A 23,570-nucleotide genomic window follows, 5' to 3' on the forward strand; every position below is an offset into this window, starting at 1 on the left:
TGAGAGCAGCTTCCACAGCCCCGTTTTCTGGGTTTTTCTCAATGAACAGGTGGGTGGTCTCATCACTGTTTGTTGTGGGTCATCCTTCCAGACTGAATTGCTGACCGTGAACATCCTCCACACACAGGAAATGTTTTGCAAGTTCATTCTCTAGGTTTTGAGTCTCAGCCTGTCTCAGTATTTTTTTGTCGATGATTCAGGGTAGGATGTAGAGGATATGCTAAAAAATATTTGTGGGTAGTCCCAAGTGAATAAGTTGATTGACAGTTTTAGCGTCTATTGGTTCTATACAGATGAAATCTACCAATATAATATTTCCGAGGGCAAAACAATAAGCTCTACAATTGAAGCGAAATCCACCAGCAGTAAAAACCAACAAAAGCCAACTATGGTAATCAAGAATGGGAAATAGCAGAGATGTTTCAGAAAGGCAAGAGATTTCAGTGGCTCTAAAAAAAGTAATCATTTTTCATTAGATAAGTGTGCAATATCATGGTACCGAATGTGATGCTTTAGCCTTTTTCTAATCAGCCCTATCATGTCCCAAGTATTATACGTGTTTTTGGAAACTACACTTTAAAATAAATTTTTATTGTGGAACATTGCAGATATAGACAAGGGTAAAGAAAATTCTGCGAAACTCTACGTATTCAGCAGTCGGTTAAAAAAGGTGCCAATCTTTTTGCAAGTGTTGTTTCTGTTCCCTTATCCACTTCCCTCATGCCTGTCCCAGCCCCAGATGATAATGAAGGAGATCTCAGAAAACAGGTCCTGTATCGTCTTTCAGTATTTAAGTTGAATTCTGTACTTTTGAGTTATAGGCAATCATAAAGAAGAGGAAAGAGACCAGAATAGTCGGAACAATCAGATGCCATATTGTCTGAGACACAAGAAGAAGAACTTGGATACATTGGTCTAGAGAGGGGAAGACCCAGGGGGACAATTTAGGGGTTTATAACCAAGAAAGGTACAACAATGTGGAAGAAGGCAAAGGATTTATCTTGGTGTCTCCAAGGCATAGAACCAGAACTAACGGGTAAAAGCTATGGGATGATAGATGTTAGCCCAGTTTAAGAAAGAACTTCCTGCACTCAAGCGGGCCAAAGACTCAATGGATGGCGCCCAAAATTGGTGTTTTCCACCAACCAGGTTTATCAAGCAGACAGAGCCACAGTTCTGGCAGATAGAGGGTGTTTAGGTGAGATTTGGTGTCACGTGGGTCTCTCCAAACCAAAGAGCCCCTGTGAGGTGTGGTTGGATTCTCAGTTCACCCTTTGTTTGTATGAAATAAGAATCTAATCTTTTCTGAGTATGAAAGCCAGATCAGAGCTTCATCCACTATTTGTAGTTGAAACATGTAGGTCCAGGGACAGATCCCAGTGTTTTGAGCCAGCAACTTGGGAATCCATCCTGATTCTGCCACTTTCTAGCTGGGTAGAACTCAATGAGGCATTCACTTTCTGTTCTGCACCCGAAGCTCCTAACCTGTAAAATGGGGTTTTTAAGAAGTTTTCTGAGAATTACATAAGGGGCCATAATTGAAGTCTCTTTTCTTTATTCTGTAGTCTTTTGATGCTTGGGAGTGTTTGAATTTACTGTTCCAATGTCCAGAGCTTCCCAAATGTCCATGTGAATATTGTATTGATATGGTTGTATTTGTATTAATTTGTTCAGCTGTATTACTGGGGGTATGATGATGAGATGTACATGATCTTTCCAGAGGAGGCTAGAATTTGGTGGACATTCTGGGCGAGGTCAAATTCTCTTCATTACTGTGGAGAAATCAGGATATTCTTAATTTCATCATGCTTGTGTCCTCCCGTCCAAAGAGAATGGTTCCAATCATCCGATTGCTATAATCTTCCCCCATTCTTTCTCATAGGGACAGGGAGAGGTTGTTTTAAAGATAAAATACGCTTTTTCTAGTGTAACCTCAAGGGACCTGATAAAAGTTTCCACTGCAGCCAAAAATTACACTAAACAACAACGGCTTATTTAACCAAGCATTACATCATTATATTGACAGAGACCGTAAATGTGTAATAGTCGTTTAGGGAATCGTAGCCTTCTAGAGGTTGTCACAAGTAACAGGATGTCCCCCCAAATCAGGTTTCTCTTCATCTCCTTTATTAATAGTATTTACGAGTGGAAGTTTGCCAGTGGATTCTATTTCTAGGATACCTGGAAAGTACAGAAACACTCTTGTGCTTTGAACGTGCCCTGGCTCACCGACGTGTCATGTTATCTGAAACATCAAAACGAAACACAAAACCGTGGACAAGAATGTTTTCTCCTTGGAAACATCAACCTGTATTCGGAGACTTATGCCATCCCTGTGATCCTAAAACGCCCTCTGGGCAGACACAGAGTCAGCAGCATTTGGAAGGCACGCAGTGTGGAAGGAGCACTGACGTTCTTTGTTCCAGAGCAGGTTGGGAAGTGTGAGATAAATGGATTTTGTTTTGTGTGGTGGTGGGCGAAGATGTGGGAGAGGCTTGGAAGGAGAGGGTGTTGTGGGGCCAGGAATGTTAACACTTAGCAATTCCTCTTTGGTCTTCCTCCGCAAAACACCGCCTTTCTCCCCAACGGCATTTTTCAGATGCCGGGCCCTCGACACGAGAACATGGCATGCCAGCTGAGTGCCGGACATTCCCAGCGGGTGCGGGGTGCGGAGCTGGCTAGCGTGTACTGCTCCTGTGTCTGGAGCCCAGACGTTCAGTGTGGGTAGACACCAGTCCCGGGAGGGCCTGGAAGGAAGCGGAGGGGGCAGCTTACTTGAATTTGGTTTAACGTAACCCAGGAGGTGATGACTGTTTTAATTGCCTTCTGTCCACCTACGTGGTGAGGGAGGAAGTCCTCTGCCTCACTGCCTCGGGATTGTGGGGACACAGGGCACCGGGCACTGGACAGTCAGGATGACAGCCGTTCATTTGTCTCAAAGCCCAGTGTAGGGGGACACTGCGTGCCGTGCAGGGCCACACGGGGTTCAGAGCAAAGAACTGGGCAGAGGGTGCGGCTTTTCTAGTATCAAGAGGTTGGGGTGCCCTGATCCCCGCAGCATGACATACTGGGCTCGCTTGAATAATTGCAGGGGCTGACAGCGCTGGGGGAGCAGGGACAGTGCCTTGTCTTGTGACAAGGAGGGTCGTTTGTCTAGGGGGCCTTAGCCTTGGTAACACATCAGGGGGGGAACCAGCAGTTGGACCATTTGAGACCCTCCCAGGTCCCCAGGTACCCAGGCAGCATAAAATCGTAGGCTTTAATTTTAGACCTTACACGGCAGTGCCTGAAAAGGAAAAAAGAAAAAAAAAAAAAAGAGGAAAGAGAGAGAGAAAGAACACATACACTCATTTGTAATCCCAGTGGGCCAGTTGCTTATTGTTTCAGTCACTCAGCTCCCATATTAATACTTTCCCCACGTTTCTACTCCTAAATATTAAAGTGCATATACATTGCAGCAAAAAATCCCGAGAGTAAGATAGAAGGAAGTTCAAGGAAGTTCAGATCAAAGACCATCTTCGTTCACCTTTTGGGGGGCTCAACATAAGGGATAAGTTACTGGGTAGGTGGAGATACTTGATTCTTGGCCACCTGCCACCGTCCCTTCCTCCAGCTCCCCCCACCTAACCGGTCACACAGGACATCTCCTCGAGGAGCTGTTCTTTGCTGTCACTGTCGTTAACAAGCTATCCGCATTATTAAGCGGAAGATAGCTTTCTTTGTCCTCCACCAGGGATATACAAAGTGATAAACCTAGAGCTCCGCTTCCTGTTGTGTTTCCCATCCTTGGTCTCCAGGGTCCACTGGGGGAACAGCCGGCCAATACCCGCAGGTGAGCTCAGAGGGAGTGTGGGCACGAGGGTGTCACGCTTCAGACCAGCCTAGACTCTCAAAGCTGAGAACGATAGGCTGTGCTCTTTTCCACCGATTCATTTGACCCCAAATTGAATTCATTTTCCTGGAAAGTGGTTCCCTGAATGTTTGGCCATATTTTAACTTCAGATGCTTGGCTGCTCTGGGATTTGCTTGGAGCATTATTAGAACACAACGTGTCCTTCACTTGGAGGCTGGGTGGTTGGTTTTCCGACTTCTGTTCATCACTGCCTCCCCTCCTGCCTTCAGTGTGCCCATCTGCTCTCTCCTTCCTGGCCTTTGTTCCCTTTCTTCCTCCCCTCCTTCCCTGCCCCCATTTCTGTCATCTGTCTTCACGCTGTACAAGCCATATCCCTCTTGGCTTATAGACGTGTGGGCAAATAAGAGATACTTTTACATAGGAACTAATAGACGTAAATGGAAACTGAAATGATCGGTTTTGATGGTATGTGTTTTGTTTTTGTCCATTCTTCTGACATAATTCCCCCAAACAGACTTGGGCTTGTGTGTGTTTGCATCTTGCATGATGAGTCCATATTTCCTAAAAAGATGCTTGGCACCTAGCCACCATTTGAGAGTTTCTAATCTTCCGATCAGTTTAAAGGCAACAACCAAAGTAGATTCACAAGCTAAATTCTTCTCACCAGTCTGTGCAGGGGAGGTGGGGAGAGATGAGGCGAGGGTGTGTGTGAGAGAAGAGAAGTCCTAGCACTTGCGGCCCCTTTCTGCAAGGAGGCATGTAGAGAAACACCCAAGTGAGTGGGGCAACGTGGGCCTGGACGGACATCTTTTAGAGCAGCTCAGGTGGTTATCAATCCCCGTGTAATCAATGAGAATAGTTGGATTTTTACCAGGTGATCCCATGATGAAGAACTAGTATGGGTCACAGCCATTAAAGACCATGTTTTCTTTTGTTTTGCAAGAACTTAAATTCAAGTCCTAGAAAAAGGTTAATGGCTGTATTCAAATGTCCTGATGGCTCCGGGGGCCCTGGCAGGACAGATAGGAAGAGGAGGGAGTGTTTTATTCCTTTATCATCAGATCTGTTTCTACTTATAACACTTCTGACATCCGTGGGGGTTTTCCCCACACCAACTAATTCTCCACCTCCCTGGACACCAGCTGGGTGTCCTAAAATTCAGTTTATTCTGACATTAGCTTCCCGGAATTCCTCAAACCCCAGAGATTAAGAACTCAGTCCCCCAAGCCTGATCTTTGCTTCAGATGCCAGGCACAAGTCCAGACTGTCACCTACACTTCTGACCAACCCACTCTAAATCACGGCTGCCCTCCACCCCCTCCTTGGGCTCGATAATTTGCTAGAAATGGCTCATATAACTCAGGAGAACACTTTACTTAAATTCGCCCGTGTATTATAAAAGATGTGAGTCAGAGACATCCAAGTGAAAGAGATGCATGGGACAAAGTAATGCGGGTGGTGGTGCGTGGTAGGTCCGGTTACTCTCCTGGCACCTCGATGTGTTTATCAACCCAGAAGCTATCTGACCCTCATCATGGAATACATTTATAGGGGTTTCATTACATCACCACGATTAATCCGATCATGGTTATTGATGAGTGAACTCCATTTTCAGCGTTCTTCCCCCTCCTGGAAGTTCACGGGTGGGGTTGTCAGTTCCAACCCCCTGATCCCCATTGGCGATTGCTTTTCTGGAGAGACAGCCGCCATCCTGAAGCTGTCCTTGGGCCCCTGCCAGCAGTCACGTCATGAGCATAAACTTAGGTGTGGTTGAAAGGACCTCGTTACGAATAACCAAGCACGTTCCTATCAGAAGTGTGTTCCTATCACTCCCGAAATTCCAAGAGTTTTCAGGGCTCTGTGTCCAGAACTGGGAGTGAGGGAGGGAACAAAGACCAAGTATGTTTTCTCAGGAAATCACACATTGATAACAAATTCTCAACAATTTCTTCATGCACAGAACTTTGCTCCAGCTTTTTCCAAATATCGCAATCAGCAACTTAACATTCTGAACAGATTTTGTAGGTTTTGTTTTTAGGTTTTTTTTTTTCCTTTCCTTTCTTTTCTTTCTTTCTTTTTTTTCTTTTCTTTTTTGGTTTTTTTTTTTTTTTTTTTGGCAGACATCTGTATCTTTCTTTTTCCTGAATGAATGGATTCAGCTTTTCTAAACATTTGGAATTCCTTAGACATTTATATGAAATTTTATTTTCAAATCTCCCTTAGAGCAAAAAAAAAAAAAATCCTGCCAACACACGTGGAAACATTTGTTATTATGAACCTTTTGCCCAGTAGCTGTTTGCCTGTCTCCCTTCCATTGTAGCCCTATTTCCAAGCTAAACACACATACCTGGAGGACGAGGATGGGATTAACAAGGGAGTTTTAAAAAATAATTAAAATCAATAAACGGTTAACAATTCTGCAGGCTTACTGTGTGCAGACTGTATATTTGGTGCCATTTACAAATTCTCCTTGTTGCTCACACAGCCCTTGGGGCGGTTGCTGTTTATTATACCCATCAAGCAATGAGGAATGATGGGGGAGAGAGAAATAGAGAGACTCAATGAAACCGTGTAGCCAGGATTCTGCCCAGGTCTCTGAGCCCCCAGGTAAACGCAAGGGTGGCCGGAGCAGGACTTGCACTGTCTTTACGAACCGGGAGAGAGGGACCCTGCGACGTTGCCTTTGAGCCTGCGAGGGGAGAAGACCGACGGACAGCCAGACCCGCTGTCTCCCCATCTCCTTGATCAGCAGCCTACCTGCCTGCCTCTCTGTCTTCATTAGGTAACCAGGCACCGTCCCCAAGACTCAGTACATTTGATCAGTACGTTTTTAATCCAATAGCCAAGATTTTTATCACAGAGTAGGATTTCGCTTCGCCGAGCCTTCTAATTGAAGAACGGATATGAATGTGTAGAGTTCTGCCTGGAACTAGCACTCGAGAACCCAGTTGAAGAGAAGGGGGTGAGACTTGTAACTTCTGTGGAGATTCCTTCCAAAGGAGCGTGAATATTTCTATTTTATTTTAGCGACCTGACATCTGACAACTCTTCTGCCCAGTGTTCCTCCTCAACCATGTTTCGGTATTCAGCCTGAATGAGCATCCAATAAATGCAGGCCTCTCGGTTTTGCTCCGAATGCCAGCAGCTGGTCATTGGGCTCAGAGATGGCTCCGTGACCACCCTGCCCATTGGCTCTACCTGTCTGCCTCCTGGGGGCCTCTGCCGCTGTGTGCAGAGCTGTCCAGAGGCCCCCCCCGCTCACCCTTGTGTATTCCCTACTTGTAAACCTTGCCGACACATCCCATTCGTGGCCCTTGAAGTTGCCGCTGGGAACCATCTGGAAGTGATGGCCAGCCACAGGATGCAATGCCGATGGTTCTCGTGCTTGAATGCCTTACAAGTAATGTGGCGGAAGGAAGGGCTAGAGAGCTTCATTTATCCTAAACACTATTCACTGGCTTCCTGTGCCTCAAGGAGAAATTATAATTAATTTTTTAGAGCCATGCGGAGTCCCGGTCTCTAATATAAACCACATGTTTTGTTTTGGAGCTGACCGTGTTGATGGACATTTTCAGGTATAACACAGAACCTGTTACTTCATTTGATGGGCTGTCAGTGAAATTTCATTTGCTCTGAGAAAAGATTACATATACGAGTGTGTATATGAAATTATATATACATATGTGTCTATGAAATATATAGTCTGTTTGCCGGGAGTGCTGGGCTTTACTTTGCCCCCTTAGAATAGTTTTGTGGCTGTTTCTCCAGTGTGCTAGTACGTGCTTCGTGTATCCTGTTGGAAGGAAAAGGCGTTCTGACTTTCATCCATAGGGCAGTTTGAAGGTATTCAGTACAGGCTGCAGTGAGGAGGTGATGCAGGGTTTTTTCTGTTTCTTACCGGGTGAAGGAGTCCTTCTCTGGCTTTGCTGCCATATTGAAACCTCTTTGAGGCCAGGTGTTGACTCTAGGGTCACGATAGACATGGCACTTTGTGGTTCACTGCTGAATTTCCTTGACCTCAGTGTCACGGGGCTCAAGCCACGTGTCTGTGTGTTAGAGCAAATCATGCCTCCCCCTGAACAAGGGCGTTTCACCGAAGGGTTTTGGGGTACCCTTCGTGAGACTTGTAATACAGCCGGCACCTGGGCACAGCCCCTGCCTGTTAACCAGCTTTGGGGAATGCAGGCTTATCATTGAGCTATTGTGACCTCTGGTTTGATTCCCTTCCCTCAAAAGCGCAAAACAAAAGCCAGAGCGACACATGTGAGCCACTCTTAGGTCACTGCACGCCCTTTGTTTCCAAGCAAAGATGAGTATGAGTGTCACGAGAAAGCGTGCGTTGTCTTTACCCCCAACCCAGCTCCTTTCCTGGACGGTGGAATACTTCTCCATCGCACCAGCACCGTCTGAATGGAGCGTCTCAAACTGACCTCACGGGACCAGCTCACGACCTTCTGTCCAGAGTGCGTGCTGCCTTTGGTGGTTCCCGTGTCCGCTGGCGGTTCCTGTACCTCCGCTGGTAGGGTCCGCCCGTTTCTGCCACTGATGCTGCCTTATCTGGACATCTTGATTTTGGCCTTTTGGTTTCTCCTCCCTGGGAACAGGCGAGCTCGCCTTCTTTCATTAATTGTTTATTTCCTCATTTGTGCCATCCGTTTTCCTCACGTGTTTTTTGAAACTGTGTATCTGATCATGGTTCCGTCTTCGATCCTGCACCTGCTTGCCGACCTCGGGCCGTCGTTTGTAATGCCCCGTGCCTCAGTTTCCCCTGCCCCTAACTGTGGCTGTGTCTTAATGTACTATGTCATCTTAGGGCTTAAAAGGCTTAAATGCAAAACATCCTATTTTCAAACGACATCATATAAGAGGCTTCATGGTCTGTCCCTGTCCCCCTTTCCAGCTTCGAAGCCCTCTGACCCCCACCGCTCCTCGCCGGCTTCCGCACACACATCTCTCTCAGATCCGTGAACACGAGGTGGCTTTTCACTCCTAACAGACCTTGCACGTGCAGTTACCTGTGTCTAGCAAGCACGTGCCCCTTGCAGCTGCCAGGACAGTCTCCAGTCTCTGTGCCCCTTTGCTCACGTGGCAGCTTGGCTGTGTCCTTCTGTGGCTCCCCGTCTTCGTCACCCGGTGTGTTCCCTTCTCGGTGTTCTCACACCATGTACGTTTACTTCCCGAGTTGTGTTCCAATTACTCCCTTTTCTCTCACTTTTGTCAGGCCGAGAATTTCTAAAGTGCAGGAGGCTTTAGAAAGGATCGTACTGTAACTCCAATTCTGTCCTATAATAGGTGCTCCGTAAAGATTAGTTGAGTATACTTACCAGTTAAGATGGATTACAAAGAAATCAACTGGATAATGAACATCGCCTGGGTTTGGGTGTTTCCTTGGCATGGAACCGATAAAAATGATTACATATGGATGACGTAGGGTTTCTACCCATATTTCATATATTGTGAGTTTATTAGTATTAAACACAGGCTTCAATGACCGTCCTTCGTGTTTTCAGGCATCAGAGGAGAAACTTTACTTTGTCCTCTTAGGATTATTATGCAATAACACTTTTGTTGATCACTGGTGTGAAGGGAATATAGAAGTTACTCTGTAAGCTAAGAGTTTCTTTTCCCTGAGACTCCTCCTTATTTAAAGGAAAAGCAAAGATTGGCAGAGATGGCCTAGGGATGAAATCTTTTGGAAATGCCCAGAGTCTGGTGCCTAAAAAAGGTGAGATTCTGAGATTTTGTAGATCACATTTGAACTTGCTGCATCCATTTTTTAAGATTCAATTAAAATTGGGTAATTAAGCATCATGTGTTGGTCGAATCACCCAGATTGTGTATTAGCATGAACACAAATCTAACTAATTATGAATGACATTTGTCAAAATACCATAGAAGGTAAGCCAATCAACGTAGTTATAAATAGACTGATAAGGTCTTTGAGTATACAAAGAAAATGATTGAAGACACTGGAACAGAGATAGTTCTCAAAACCAGAAATCATTTCTAAATTAAAAAGCAATTAAATATTGTTTCATTGCTATTTGGATGTATGTGTATGTGGCTTGATTTTCACAGCTACAACAATCCTAAGAAAATAATTAAGAGACTAATTATCCATCATCATAGTCCATTAAATCAGTTGCCCTTGAGAGCACATCTAGATGTACATGGGGGGAAGTTATCTTATTTGGAGAAACAAAGAAGAAAAATCTACTTCTCTTAATATTCAGCATAATCAGACCTCTAGGCCTTAGGAAGTGAGGATAACTCTGTTAGCATGATTTATTTCAGAGGTATTAGAGGTCTTAGGGTATGACTGTCCTAGAAAATACTACAGTGAAAGCACAGTGCTTCTGTACAGCCTATGTGATGACTTTGGGAGGAATGTTAGGTTTCACCCTTTAATAGTGAACTACTAAATAATCTCAGCCTTGAGACCATTTAGGGAGACTCCCAAAGGCTGGATCCTCCAGTAAGACAACAGCGATGGGAATCCTTACATTGTTTGGGGTTGAGAAATTGAGACTGGGAGAAAAGATGGGCTAGTTCCCCACAAGGGTATGAACTCAGGAGTGTTCTAGGTGCCACCATTCCTGTCCTTGTCTTCCCTGGCCCTGGTAGTGTCCCTTCAATGGTCTGTCAAACCTTCTTAGAGTTCTCCTGCTCTGTGCTATGAGAGGAAGGGGTTGGCCTCCATGTTGCCCATGGGGAGGTAAGGATTAGCCTTTCACTTGAATGGGAGGGACATAGAGTCTTAGAATCTCAGATTGGAAATTCCAGTGTGTTTTCCTGGCTGTGCCTGCATAATGCTTGGGTCCTTTGTCTCATATCCAGGACACTGGGCTCTGTTGACCTCGGTGCTTATCAACTTCTATGGTATCTCCGCGGGATAGTGTTTTTTTTCATTTTCCCAAATCCAACATATAGACTCACTTTGGGAATATAACCCAGTGTGTTAATAAACTACCTGTATGTAGTTTAATAATCTTTACCCCAATGTAATATGCTGGAAGATGGGACTGTATCCACACTTGTCCACTCATACATGCTCTTAGTCTTGCCTTTTTTTTTTTTTTAAGTTTATTCATTTATTTTGAGAGAGAGAAAGAGAGAACACACATGAACAGGGGAGGGGCAGAGAGTAAGGGAGAGAGAGAGAATCCCAAGCAGGCTCCACACTGTTAGCATGGAGCCCAATGTGGGGCTGGAACCCATGAACCATGAGATCATGACCTGAGCTGCAATCAAAAGTCAGACACTTAACTGACTAAGCCACCCGGGTGCACCTGTCTTGCCTTTGATATAATTTCACATGGGTTTAGGTAATTACACAGACTTGCAGAGTCCTGGGCTATTCTCAGGTACATCTACTTTTGTGTTTTCTGTGCCCTTTCAGAACTCGGGCTCGTGGAGGAAGTTCGCCAACCAACACATCCAAGCGAATGAGTACATATGGAATTCACATTGAAACCTTAATGGTTTTGTCACAATCTCAGTAGTGACCAAGTGGAGAGACATCATCTGTCCAAACAAACCATTTTATTTCTCGTTTCCCCACCAAAGATCTTTTCCCATTTATTGGAAAGAAAAACAATGTATTTTATTTCCTCTGACAAGTTCAAAGCAAGCCAACTCACTCTTTCAGTAGGACCCTCGTGAGGTAGGAAGGAATTAGGAGTCTGGGAGGTCCTGGCACCCCACTCACTGAGAGATGGGGTCAAAGCACATGGATGCTGAAACCAGACGACCCCAGTTCAAATCCCGTGTCATCCATTTAATAGGTTGGTGACGTTTGGTGAGTCACTTTTCTCTGCCATCTGCTGTATGGGTCAGCCTGATACAAGTGCCTGTTTCTTGTAGTTATTGGGAAGGTAATGGATGTAGTGTTGGGCAGAAAAGCATTGGGCATCATCCCCATCAGGAACTCTGGGATATTTTCCCTAATGTATCTTGCTGGTATTCTTTTAGGGTATTTACTGTCTCACATTTTCTGATTTCTGGTTTCTGCTGTTCCCTTTCTCCTCTATGTATCAGTTATGCTTGGACCATTGTGTCAACTCCAGATTGAGTGAGAGCTTTCTGCATTACATGTTTATCTGTTCAGTCTCCTTGAACTCGCTATGTTGATCCAAGAGGTGGGCTGTGGTGAATTCATTCAAAGTCAACACTTGACATATCATAGACCCAAAGTGTTCCCTAAAAATGGCATTAAATTTCCTCTGTGGATATTGAGAATTATAATTGAGACCCAAGTATACCTGAAACTCAAGCATTAATTCTGGAACTTAGTTGGTTTGGAGGCAGAATAAATATTAGCTTTTTAATAGCGTACTTCTTCCTGAATTTTTCACATAGGTGAAAATCTAAGCCTAACCGATATGAAAGCTTAATTTTTCTTGTTTTCTTGTGTTTTCTAGTATTCTTCCAGTTACAAATTTCAACTTCTTTAGCTTTGCTAAATGTCATGTAAGTCAAGGGTTATAAGTTTCCCGTCATTTTTCATTTCCGTTTGTACCATATATCTTCTACTTAATCTCATTTGTTTGATTTAAGACACAGAATCCCAAGCAAATAAGTCATGCTCATACGACTTTAAAAGCGAAGTTCCTGTGCGAGACTAGTATGAATTCCTATACTGTTAGAAGTATCTTTCCTGTAATGAATATGGTTTGCTTGGTTGATTGTTTTTTTTTTTTTTTTTTTTCAGTTACTTTTGAAAAACCAGAAGATATTACCAATGAACTAAAAGTGTATTTGGTTAAAAAATGTGGTGGTCTAAATATTCCACGATTTTTTTTTGTCAACTACTTTGCTCTTTTGGAAATAGGTTTATTATCCTGTTATGTTTTTCTTCAACCAGCGTTGTAAAGGTAGTTTTATTTTTGTAAGATTAGAGCTACTTATGGGTTGGAAAGAAGGCCTTCCAGAATCACACATGGTGCTCTGTCCAACAAAGTCCATTCCCAAAGGGTGGGAATGAGTTTCCCATTAGAAATTAGACAAACTTGGGCCACTGATGTCCACCCAGCTGTCAAGTCAGGTATGTGGCATCTCCCTCATCGCAGCATCTACTTTTGCAGCAGGAGAGTTCTTCCCGCTGAGTAGCGGGTTACCCGTTCCATCTGTGGTCATCTGGTTGTCCCTACTTATCTCAGCCTGTCACCATCTGCCTGCCGGTTGCCTGCAGCAGCCTCTAAACCAATCTCCTGTTCACCCACTGCTCTCCATCCCAGGCCTTAGCACACCCCAGAAGTCTTTGTCAGTTACTCATCTCACCATGCTGGCATCTTACCAACTTACCCATGACTTTTCTTGGCTCATGAAAATCTCTGAACTCGGCATGGATCGGGAGTCCCATCTTGAGCTGCGTGCCAGCCTGTAAACCCGCATCCCTCTCCAGTCCCTACCTTAGTGACTTTTAGTTCCTCCCACACATACACTTTCTTATCGTTCCAGGCTCTGAACTGGCTGCTTCACCTGTTTTTCCCGAACACCCCCTCTTCCATCTACTCACTCAGGGGTCAGTCCCTTCACAATCCAGCTCAAGCTCTGCTGCCTTGGGAACTTCCCTTGATTCATCCCTCCCCATATCTGGGCCAGGTGTTCCCCTTCACTGCTCCCCAAACGACAGCATGCACCCCTCAACAGCTCCTTGATATCAGGAACTACATCTTTCATATTTACAGGGACCGGCTCCAATATTGGGCAGAAACATGGAGGGGAATTTATCCATATGATGACATTAAAATCATTTGTCTGGAGGGGTGTGTGTGCATATGTATGGTTCATGTATACGTATGCCTATATTAATTTTGTATCACTGCTGGGACAAATGAACACAAACTTGGTGACTTAAAGCAACAGAAATTTATTCTGTCATAGTCCTAGAGGCCGGGAGTCCAAAATGATTATTCTGGAAGATCAAGGTGTCTCGTAGGCTGCTCTTCTAGGGGAGAATCTCTTCTTTGCCTCTTCTAGATTCTGGTGGCTGCTGGCCTTCCTTGACTTGTGGCTGTGTCACTGCAATCTGGCTCGGGGTCACATTGCCTTCTCTGGGCACGTCAGGTCCTCCTCTGCCTCCTTCGGCAGGGTACACTTTGTTGCATTTAGGAGCCCTTCGAATAATCCAGGATAATTTCCCCATCTCAAGATTCTTAATGCAATCCCACTGCAAAGTCCTTTTTTTCCCCATATAAGGCAATATTCACAGGTTCTAGGGAATAGGATGTGGCTGTCTTTTGTGGGGCCACCATTCAGTGCACCACAATGTCACCTCCTAACGCATGCAAATGTGTGTTTCTGGATGCTCCTGGAGCCATAAAGCTCAATTCCTTCACAGGAAGTTGGGTAAAGTTACAACATGTGGCAATTAATTACCTGCTCTGCCTAGTAGGATAGCAAAAACCCTACTGAGAAGGGACCAAATGGAGGGGGGAGCATAAGTGATGCTCACCACAATCTGTTGTAAAGTTGTACCCCCAAATTTTCATTCTTAAATAAAATATCGGAGACATTACATATATCAAAAAAACCAAAAAACAAAAAACAAAAAAACCCAAAAAAACCCCAAAACCACATGCTCTTATTCTCATACTTGAAACATTTCGGGACTCGTTTACAGGATGGAGCTCCTTCTCATCTAAGATTTTAGTAATAGTTATGATAACATTTTAGAACTTTCCACTGGTAAGTAAACTGATGATACTAGAGAAGAGAGACAAATGTTTGAGGAAGCAAATGGCAAACTCACAAAGCGCAGTTTAACTCTAAATTGTTCGATTTCATACACTCCTGCAGATATTCATAAAATTATGAGAATGTTAAATAGGAACTAGGAAATGAATATATCAATAATGCTCATCAAAGTATCCTTTAACATTGCGGTCACATTATAAATAATGTTTCGTGAACAGAAGTATATTGTCCTGTATCACGTTTTATTTAAAATAAGAAAGAGAAGCAACTGCCCAAATGCACACCGGAAAACAAATTTTAATGTTCATTTTTTTCAGCTGCAAACAAAAATTTATGGAAATGCTGAGTAAGGCTCATAAAAAGGGTTCTCAATATACCGTGAGATTTGGTGAATAGATCGATATGTTGTGAACCTGGAAATAACGTCAATCTTGGTAGTGGTAGGGCTGCATCTCAGGAAACGAGCATTTACGATGTGAATAATAAATAAATTCTGAGTGGTTTATATCAGTGGCTCTAAAATAATTCCCCGGGAAGCATGTATAACCTGGGCCTCCTGTGTACTCCAGTGAATCTCGTGCACACAATCTAACTCAGAACGGCAGAGGACAGTAATCAGGTATGAAGTGTGTTTGCTTTCATGAAGCCAGTTTCAGAAGAAAAAGACAACAAATTGATAGAAAACTAAAAACAAACACTCATCTGTTTAAATCTATATTGGCTGTTAAGCTGATAGTTTATGTAGAATGTCTTCATTAGGTTTCAGCCAGAATATACAATAATGGGACCAAAGCTGCTGACCCAGATGTTGGTGACCTTACAGTTCTAGCAAGAGAAATCTGATACGCAAAAGTCACAAATGGTATTTAAGGTGTATAAGAATTATCGTGTCTCTGCATCTTCATTTGTGTTCATGCTGTGATTGCTGGAGTCTTTTTCTACATCTATTTCACATTGCTTGTGAGATTCATTCCCTTTGAACCCTTTGAACCCTTTGACTATATTTCCAAACGAAATCTCATTACATGGCCGGGGCACTCATTCCTGTATTTGGGCTAGAATTGTCTCTCTCCACTTTTCCCAATGGCTCTAGAATATGATTGCCAATCGTCAAGTACCCTGTGTAAGCATGCTTTGGTCAAAGCCATGCTACAAAGTTAGCCTTGCAAAGACATTTCCAGGACAACCTTCGTTATAGCAAGTTGTTTGTCCCTAAAGTTGGTCCTTATCTTACAAAGTACCCATGCCAATATACTGCTCGTTCTCTATTTTTATTTTATTTTATTTTTAATTTGTATTTTGCAACACCTCATGTCATTGTCATAGAAGTGTTCAACTAGTCTGAACAAACTTAGCTTGGTCTGATGGTTTTCATGACTTTCTATAATCAACTCATTCCATTTGGGGCACCTCTTTGCAGGCACAGAATAAATGTTACTTCAGATATAACATCTAATTTTAATTTGAGTGTGATGTATCTAATTTCTAGTGAACATTAGGATTTCTGTTGAACATTACAGATACTGTGATGCTTGAATGGCATCATCTACATCATGTATGTTTAAAAAAAATACGGAGAGAAAATACAGCATTAGAAGCAACAGTTTTTTTTCCCAACAAACATTGGGAGCTGTTGAATTAGGCAAGTCCTTGGGAAGTCGGTCTACTCTAATGGCAATTCTTATCCCATGCTTGATTGACTTTGAATTGAGTTTCTTATATACTAATACTTTAGGAAATTTGTATATAAAAATAGTCCTTCCTCTGGTAATTGGATTTTTTCCCCACTATGGTTAGGCTAACAAATTGCACAATATGCCCTTTCTCAAACCAGTCCCACTTGGATCCGTGAAAATAATTTTCTTGAAACCCAGAGCAACTTCTTGTGCCAGTTTTACCTGCCGGTACTACTTTAATAGGACCATTTTTGAAGTATAATAATTGTTTGATGCTTCAGTGTCTAACTATCGTAATTTAAAATATTATGCCACGTATTATAATGTCCTTTGATATTGGACTCATTCCTAATCACTTTTTTTCACAAAATCATCTCAGTGGGGCTCATCCAAGTTCAGGGGTAGGATTATTAGAGCTTGTCCTCTATTACTTTGTTTTTCTCCCTCCTTGGGCCATTCCCAGCATTTAAATTGGGTATCAGAGGCACCTGGTGCCTTAAAAGCAAATATGTCAGATATGCTTCCTGGAACCCCAGGATTCTAGAGGTGCTCAGGGATTTTATACATTACTTATGCTTTAAATCCATTGTTTAAAAATCATTTACACCAGTGTACATAATATACAAAATGTTAAGGTTTTGGAAACCCTCCATGAATTAACTTTTATTATAATGTTACCTGGATTGCCTGGTTTATTGGGGAACATAGAATAAAGTGACAGTTGTTATTTTTGTTATACTCCACGTTAACTGACATTGAAAGGTGGCCCTGTTTATCACTATTTAATGTGTCTAAATCAGTATTATTTCAAAAGAGAAAACCAAAACAAAATACGGACATAATTGGATATCGAGTGCTGTGACTCTCAGTGGTCATTTGTTCTTACATTTTACTAATGATTTCATGCTGTAATCCTGGCATTTATAACATGAATTTGGTAAAGGCCACTTTTACTGTCTTTTATATGAGATCATGCGTAAGAATTTACTTAAAGTGAGATTATCGTTAAGGATTTACTTAAAGAAATGAGTCTCCTGCTGAAGAAGTGTAGAAATCCTGCTCTGGTCCTTCCTGCTTTTCATTACAGAGCGGCCTCCTTCATAGCCCTCTTCCTGCTGTCAGGGCAAAGTGAAGTGCTTAGGTGGGGAATCCTTGGGAGGCTTTAGCGGCAGAAGTGCAGTGCATTGTGGGCTCGCCCAACCAACTCAAGGACTCCAAAGCCTCACGTGCCCATTCCACATGGGGGGCCCTATGAAGGTTCCCTAGAGCCACTTCCAAGGCTGTGGGCACAGGGAATTCTATATGCATTGATTTATTCAGCAAGTGTCTATTGAGTTCTTGTCGTATGTGAGGCATTGTTGTAGGTGCTAGGTCACAAAACCAAGAGGGCAAGATGTTTGCCCAAATGTGGCTTGCCTTCTAGTGGGGATTCATGAGGCAGATTGCAGTTTTACTAAATACATTGTTAGAAAGGCCCCAGTAGGGTGATAGTACTTGAACAAATATATGCAGGAGTCACAGGCATTAGCTAGGTAGGTATCTAGAAGAAGAATGTTCCAGAAAGTGGAACATGTGTGCATTGTCTGAGGACCACACCAAGGAACCCATGTCTCCCATAGCAGAGTGTGGGGTAGAGGGCACTAGGAAATGAGGTAGAAAATAAGTGATTGGATGTGGCAGAACGTTCCAGATGGCTTTGACTTTTACTCTAGGTGAATGAAGGACCCTTGCAGGGCTATCGCAGAGGAAGGATAGTATTTCAATATTTGTTTCTAATGTTTTATTTTTATTTTTGAGAGAGCACAAGTAGGGGAGGGGCATAGAGAGAGGGAGACAGAGGAGAGCCCAAGGTGGGGCTTGAACTCAGGAACCGTGAGATCATGACCTGAGCCAAAGTCAGATGCTCAACTGACTGAGCCACCCATGCACTCCTCAGTATTCATTTTCAAAAGTACAACATTGCTGTTGTCGTCAAGAATAGACTGTGTTCTCATATTCAAGATGTTTAATTTTACAAAACCAGCCTAAGATTTTTATGTCTTATTTTGGCCATGCAGTTGTTGACCTTAGAGTTTCATTAGTGAATCATGGCCCACTTAAGATCAATACTAGGACCATCAATAGGTCCAGAAGCTTTAAAAATCCATAGCCTCATGACAAAGGAATCAATATCTTTTATGATTAGTTAATATTTACTGAATGGCAACAGCTCTGAACTTAGATGTGCGCAAATTTCTGTGATTGAGACGTGCATTTCTCTACATTGTGGGACACAGGAACCATGACAATCAGTAATGAGGGTCATTTACTCTAACAACTTCAATGATGGGAGAGCACAGACTTCAATCCAAGTTACCAAGTTCAAATCTTGATGTCCCACTAACCATTTTTGTGGCCTTGGAAAGTTATATAGCTGACGTCCTCATCCAGAACATTTAGTAATGTTATCTCTCACATAAAATTGTAGAGACTTAGAAAATGTATAAAAACACCCAGATCTATATAGTTAGCGCAATGCAAGAGTTTTGTAAATTATTATCAATATTTTGCCTAGGATTTGGCAGCTAATTTCCAGAAAATCAATGACCCTTATTTGTGTACTATTGTCAATCTCAGACTCTTACTTTCATGTCACACTCTGTGCGCCAGGTTGAATAGTATCCTTCCAGAATTCATGTCCACCCAGATTCTCAGAAGGTGACCTTATTTGGAGGTAGAGTCTTTGCAAGATGTAATTAGCTAAAATGAGGTTTTCTTAGAGTGGGGGTGGGCCTTAATCAAAGAACAGTCACCTTATAGGAAGAGGGCATTTGGACAACCAGAGGCAGAAGCTGGCGTGATGGTTCCACAAGGCCTGGAACACCAGGGCTACCGGGCACCGACAGAGACTGTGAGAGGGGCAGGGAGCCGACTGGCCCCTGGGGACTCCAGAAGGAGGACCCTTCCTGTCACTTTGATTTTAGACTTCTAGCCTCGGGGACCGTGAGGGAGTGAGTTTCTGTTGCTAAGCCACCCAGGCCACGGTGCTTTGTTATAAAAGCCCTAGGAATCTAATATACTGTCTACTCAATTACAAAACAGCCCTCAGTTTAGAAAGATCCAGTGAAAATCAGAAGGCCCAGCGAGCATTTAACAAGTTGGGAACTCCGCTGTGCAATTACCACAGTAAGTTTGATTTGGTATTCTTATGTGGAAGAAAATCTTGGGCTTCGATATAAGGTTTTTAAAAATAGTACTAACACGTTTTTATGGGATTTCTAAAGTAACGTGTTTCTCTAATTTTGGATGATGTCAGTGTAACGGGGATGGAAACCCAGCAGTTGGATAATAGGACTAATGTCCCCTTAGAGTTCTCTGATGTGGAGGTCAGCAGGAAGAATGAAATAGACTCGCTTATACTTGCTGTGGACGTAAATGCAAGTGCACCGCAAATTAGCATTAAAAGCAAATGTACATACGATAGACACTAAGAAGTAAAGACAGAGGGATGTTGAGCAGATCCTTCCAGAGCGACTAAACTATGTGCCCCTCGTGTCTTTCGAGGCACACCATTCGATCTCTAGTGCCACTTGTAAACCTGTCGTGTGTGGCCACTAAAGGTAATTAGTGAGCATGTCTGCGCTTAAGGATAACTGGATTATAACACTTTATTCGAGTTACGTAAAAGTCACAGTTATTTCAAGTTCCAACTCATTTGTGTTTCGCTTCTGTTTTGAACAAGGATATGGTCTCACATTCCCTGGCAATGTGTTTATAGCTGCCACCACGATTTAACATTCTCCAGCATTTCACAGAAATCCATGACATAAGAATATGAATGCAATTGTGTATATGTACATATATATATATATATATGTATATATATATATATATGTAAAGCCCTCAGGTGGTTGTTAATTTTTGGCACTGTGTAATTAAATTAGTTTTTTTAAATGTTATCTTTTGCCAGTATCTAATTAGCAAAGCCATCTGCTGAAAGAGTAGTGGCCCATCTGCCTAGAATGTCGTTCTCTTCATTTTTATGAAAAGTATCTGCCTTTGCTGTTCCCTGTCTAATTAACTTCTCTCGCTGCGGAATGTGATAATACACAGCTTTGTTTATATACTTCTGAGAACTGTGGACTTATATGTATGTAACACGTACATAGAGCCAATCTTTTTTCTTTCCCACATCGGATCTACTCCTGAGATCCTAGCTCCGTTTATCATAGCTTGAGCGTGTGTATGTGCATCATGGTGAGGTATGTGCCGTGTCGCGTTTCCTTACATCCCCAGGATTTCTGCAGATATTAAATGATTTTCTGTAAACCTATTCTATTTCCTTTTCCATCTGCCTGTAGCACTGTGGCTTTCCTGAAAGTTGATATTGTGAGCTCCAGGGTATCCCTGGGCCTGAGATGAACATGGCTGTTGTTACAATGGAAATGACCACTGTGGAGTTCTCACGTTTGGCAAGTGCTGTCCGGATGATGGAAGACACTTATATTTTATCATAAACTAATACCTGGTGTGTGCAAATATCCTGTATATGTCTGTTTCTCTTCCATCGGAGCTCACTAACCACGTATCACATGAAAGAGACATTGAACGTGTGCACATAAAGCAAATCTGTAAGTGGCTGAATGGCACAGATGTTATCGGCGTGTATTTACAGACAAAACAACACAAAACAAAAAAACATTCCATAAACAGGAAGCTTCGTGTCTTTTAAGAAGTAGATGTCTCACACTCTTTGCCTAGTCTCTATAGCTTGTGGATATCCATGTAACCACAATATTACTGCTACTTGTCTGCTGCCAGAAAATATAATGAAGATTAAATGCAGAACAGAAAAGAGAATTAACGTTTTTTTCTCTATGAGGCTATTGTGCAATAGAAAAAGACAAGAGATGATAAAAATTAGATTTAAGAAGAAAAAAAAAACCCAGACTCAAGAAAGAAGATCATGAGTGTTATACAGAGATCTGAAACATAGGATGTTAAATGCCTTCCCAGTTGTTTTGACTGCCATAAAGATAGGTTCGTGTGGATGGGGAAAGTGTCTTAAAAGGAAGTCAGCTGGAAAGATGGCTTCGCAAATCAGCAGTGGGGTTTGTTCCAAAATGATGATGCGTGAAAGAATCACAAAGAATCTTCTTTGAGGATAGAGTGAGAAGGCTTGATTAAAAGGAATTTAATTGATTAGAATAAGTCTTGTGGACGAAAGAAAGTTATGACTTGGTTCAAACATGATTTAATTTCAATTTTTTTTTTTAATGTTTATTTATTTTTGAGACAGAGAGAGACAGAGCATGAACGGGGGAGGGTCAGAGAGAGGGAGACACAGAATCTGAAACAGGCTCCAGGCTCTGAGCTGTCAGCACAGAGCCCGACGCGGGGCTCGAACTCACGGACCGCGAGATCATGACCTGAGCCGAAGTCGGCCGCTTAACCGACTGAGCCACCCAGGCGCCCCCAAACATGATTTAATTTCAAACAGAATGAGTAACTCCGAGAAGTACACTCTGGTCCCGGAGGATTCTACTGATACTTGTATTTCTTTGTAATTAAAGTGGTGGGTTTTTTTGGTTGTTTGTTTTTGTTGCCTGCCCCCCCCACCCCCCCCACCCCCGACCATCCCCAGCTGTGAAGTGGTCAAATGGGTAACCTCTAGTTCACTGAGGGGATAGAAAGACACTTGGGATTAATCGGGAACATTCGATTTTAGACCAATCCGGAAAAGACGTGTTTTCCCACTATATTCTTTGATAAGTCCTGTGACATCCGGCAATACTTATCCAGCTTCACAAGAGGTAGCTCAGTCCATTCCTAACATAAATCCTGTCTCTCCTGTCCTCTGTTCAGGTAGGGAGCGAATCAACAGAAAAGCTATACAGTCATGGTCTTCAATTAATTCTGGATTTGAATATTATTGGAAAACTGGTTATACTGTAATGAAAATGCCTTGGAAGTAACTTTGCTACTTTTAATAACTGTCTTCAGAAAAATCTGTAAGACTCATCCTATTTTCTAGTGGTCTAATCAGCTTGTGGGTGCAGGTACGCCTTCTGGCTAAACTGGATAAAATCATGACATATTTTTGAAAACTCTCACTCTTTTTTCTATTACTTTCCCCTTCCAGTCCTTGGCCAGTATTTATCTTGAAAACGCGAAGGCTACTCGGGCACTAGGCAGACTGGGGAAACTATTTGTTTGCCATTCCGGCAGAAGGATTGGAACAATTTTGATGGCATTTGATAAATATCCTTGCAACCCTCGGACTAACCATGCTCCTCATAGGTCTTAGGTTTACTGAAAAGGAAATGACTATTTAACTTTCAACAAAATCACTAGATAACAAGAGCCCCTAGGAGGGCCTCTTTATCTAAAGCTTTTTATTGTGTGGTTGTCCTGGTAACTGTATAACTAAATCCCCTTGGTGATAAGAAGTCAAAGTTGCAGTAAGGTCAGCTTTGTTGAAGAGCGTGTTGTAGTGTGTTGATTCTGTTTTGAGTTGACCAAAGGGCAGAAATATGGATATCTTTATTTAAATGCAAACAACAAAGTCAGTTTTGTAAAGAGATCTGAGAAAGGTCCACTCAGAGTAATAGTAATCACTTATTTTAGGTGAGCTTCATGGGAACACTAGATCTGCAAGTGCTCAGGAAACCCTTCTCTCTTCTCGGGAGGTGTCCTCTCTTTTCACGGAAGTATTTGTCATCCTAGCAGGGAATTCAAGTCATTTGTTCGCATCAGATGCTGACTAGCTGTGACTTTATTGCTGCCTTTAAACATTATGAACAGGAAGAAATCACGGAAAGAATTAACGAATTCTCTTATCAGATGTTGACACCCACAAAAATCTCTAAGTCCACACAAGAGGAAACAGTTATAGTATTGTTTCTGTTTGAAAGACACTGAGGGGGTTCTCTTTAGAATACTTTTCTTATGGACTCATATTTGCCAAGAAAGATAAATTATACAAGTTGCAGTGTTTTGTGCTTTAGTCTCTGTTATGTAACATTCTTTGGAGGACAGTCGATACTAGATTATGCTGCTACCATTACTCTGTTATTCTCCTAGGTTTAGGAGAATTGAAAAATGTCTCCTTTCTAGAAGGAAGACTGAAGCCATTATTCTCCTTCCTAATATTGGACACTAGCTTATTTTTGGCTTTGTTTACTATATTGTCTCACATTGGCTCACACTAACAAAAAATTGTCCCTTGCGTAAATTTTTTTCCGTGATAATGATTTAACTGGTTCTTCAGAAATCCTAAATTCTCTGGAAATTCCAGCTCTCGTAGTAGGATGAAACACAAACCGACAGGAAGACAAAAGATAAACAACTCAGATGCTTCAGTC

At 42.5% G+C, this 23,570-nt stretch overlaps 1 protein-coding gene across 1 annotated transcript in view; it reads left to right on the forward strand.

The window, feature by feature from the left end:
- Nucleotides 1-23,570, forward strand: part of SEMA5A (semaphorin 5A) — a 474,488-nt gene that overhangs the window by 271,676 nt on the left and 179,242 nt on the right. The gene's annotated exons all lie outside the window — the stretch shown is intronic.

Source organism: Panthera uncia (genome assembly GCF_023721935.1).
Source record: "Panthera uncia isolate 11264 chromosome A1 unlocalized genomic scaffold, Puncia_PCG_1.0 HiC_scaffold_17, whole genome shotgun sequence".
In the NCBI taxonomy this organism is placed as follows: Eukaryota; Metazoa; Chordata; class Mammalia; order Carnivora; family Felidae; genus Panthera; species Panthera uncia.